A 2,752-nucleotide genomic window follows, 5' to 3' on the forward strand; every position below is an offset into this window, starting at 1 on the left:
CAAATAAATTTAATTTGGAAGGAACAGTCTGTACTCTCTTTAGCAAAAAGACTTACCAAAGTCTTCTCCACTTTCTCCCCAGCTCAGCCTAGGTTCAAAAGAGGCTGGCAAGCACCTCACTTTCCTCTCCCAAAAAATCCAGGAGATGTCCCTTTGCCTTGCCCACAGGTGGGCTCTGAAGGGCCTCTTGGGGAGGGAGGTGGTTTTGTGGCTGGGCCTAGGCAGGGCCTGGTCTCAGTTGGCTCCTGCTCAAGCCGTGAGGACTTCCAAAGCATTGTCTTAGTTATTGCTGTGTAATGCCAAAACGTCCTTAATGTCTTTCAATTCAAAGCCCATTTTCTTAAATTTGCTCATTAACTGAAGAAATTCTATCATCTTTTTCTCTGAACACTGGTGTATTTCCAGAGCTTCTTCCTTCCTCTAAAGGAGGGTCAAAGGCCTTCTCACAGAGCTGTCCATGTGCAAAGTTATAGTTGAAAATCTGCTCATTAGTCTCTCCTTTCTTCTTCATGGCTCTCAGGACACACTCATATGAGTAGCCCATGTTGACCACTGTCTCCTCACACTGCTGCTTGCTGGGGGACAACATCTGTAATTCAGCATAGGTCTAGGGACGTCTGAGAGTGTTGAGCACATCTGACACTAGGAAATTAGGTGGGGTGATCATAGGACCTATATTTGCAGGTGATTCTTCTGTGCACACAGACAAGACAGAGAGGGAAGGCATCTGAGAGGAGGGGGACAGGGTTGGCACTTCTGTGCCACTGTCCAAGTGCAAAGGTAAAAGCCCAAGAGTATGATGCCCATTGAGCTCACTGGCACTGCTCTGGGTGAAGATTTTGGCAATTCTGGAATGCGCCATAGTGGAGGCAGGCTGTGCTAAGGAAAGTGTTCACTGCTCGGCTGTCTTCTGATTGCTGTCAGCAGAGTCAAGTTTGGGGAAGGACAGAGGTTTGATATTGTCTACCTCAGGAAAGGAGGCAAGGGCACTTAGGAAAACAGTGACATCTTTTCACATTTGCCCAATTGTTGTAAGGTTATAAAGCCTTTGGATTTGTGAAGAGGGTTGAAATCCAGGGTCACCTGTTCCAAAGATGCTAGAACCTCCTCATCTTGTTACACAGACCCAGAGTCTCCTCTGAGCAAGTTATTGTCCAAAATCTGAGCCATAACGGGTCCAGTGACTCCAACCAGAATGTTTCTCAGCTCTTCCTTCTTGTCAAAAGTTTTTAACTCCAGATTATCAAATGGGTTCTCTTCACAGTCAAAGTCAGCAGGATTGAAATCTGCCTTTGGTGGGGGTGGACTGAGAACTTTCTGTGCCCTAGCACTGCTGCTGACCTGATTTGGGGAGAGGATGCTCTTATGCTGTAAACTGGCAAAAGTGGGATTATTGGGTGGTGGCATTGTGGATGTACTGTGAGTCTTGGAGAAACTCATTTTGCTATCATCCTTGGAGCCACTCAGAATTCACTTGAACTTCTGCTTCCTCGGCCTTGCACTTGGTTTCTTGCTGGGCTTCTTGGATTTTTCTTAATATCTTTGGCCCATTTGATGGTTTTCTTTTTTAAGGAGAAGTCATACTGTACTTCTCTGACAACCTGCAATCAGGCAAGTAGAAGCCAATAAGTAAACCAACTTTAACTGGTGTTTTGATTTGTCTCCTCTCTTAAAAGGGACATAATCAAGGTAGTTGAAAGTCCCATGAAAATCTGCACCCAACTTCTTAGAAGCCATTTAGAACCTGAACTGCTGCTGCTGCCACTACCCCAGAAGCTGAAAAGTGCTGGTCCAGTCGGCTGCACAGGCTGGGGCCTGCTGAGCTGAAAACCTCTAGGAAGTGAGCGCCCCACCACATCCAACTCTGCCTGCCCCAGGCCCGGCTATCACCATAACCACCTCTGGTAACTCAGCTGTCATGTTAAAGTCCATTCTTCTCTCCTCAGAGGGTAATTCTTAAAGCATGCAGCCCCTTTAATTGTAACAGCTATGTGACTATGGAAGGGTTATTTGAGCTCTTGCATCTTGATTTACTGATCTGTACAGTAGAAATAATATTGATTGTAGGCACTAAGTGATATAACATTTTCTAAGACACAGGGCTTGGCGTGTAATAAATGCTCTGTAAAAGTTGGCTCTTGTATGGGCCTGTATTCTGTAAAATGAAGTCCTTGGACTAAATCTTTTCCAGCTGTGAAACTCTCCATGACAGAATAGATTTTTGGTTGTTGCTTTATGGCAGAGGTTGGCAAGAGTTTTCTGTAAAAGTCCAGGTACTAAACATTTAGGGCTTTGTATGCCACACATTCTCTGTCATGACTACTCAGCTCTGAAGCTGAGTAGCCGTAAGCAATACTTAGGTGAATGGGCATGGCTGTGTTCCAATAAAACACTATTTACAAATGAGGCAATGGCCTAGCTTTGGACCATGGGCAGTAGTTTGCTGACCTCTGTTCTAAAGAATAAAAATATGTGAAGAAAAGAAATAAAATGCAATTTTCTATGGATAAAGAACACAGAAAATCAAGTACTGCCAAATTGTATAAGCTTAGCTTATTGCACATTTGTTTAGCTCAAAAACTTTTTTTAATGTTGAGCATATGAAAGAAAGCAGATTTTCTGAAACAAAGGTGGGTAATGAAAATACAACAAACAGCTTTCACAAGCTTAAATATTTACAAATACAGCAGCCATAAGTGTGTAAAATAAGTGAAATGGAAAACAGAGGCCAAGAAATTCACTTTCACTATAA

At 43.5% G+C, this 2,752-nt stretch overlaps 1 pseudogene; it reads right to left on the reverse strand.

Moving 5' to 3' along the window:
* Window positions 1–234: 234 nt before the first annotated feature.
* On the reverse strand, window positions 235–1,737 carry LOC101425421 (ubiquitin-associated protein 1 pseudogene; annotated as a pseudogene).
* Between the last annotated feature and the right edge of the window lie 1,015 nt (window positions 1,738–2,752).

Source organism: Dasypus novemcinctus, chromosome 2, assembly GCF_030445035.2.
Source record: "Dasypus novemcinctus isolate mDasNov1 chromosome 2, mDasNov1.1.hap2, whole genome shotgun sequence".
NCBI classification, from domain to species: Eukaryota; Metazoa; Chordata; class Mammalia; order Cingulata; family Dasypodidae; genus Dasypus; species Dasypus novemcinctus.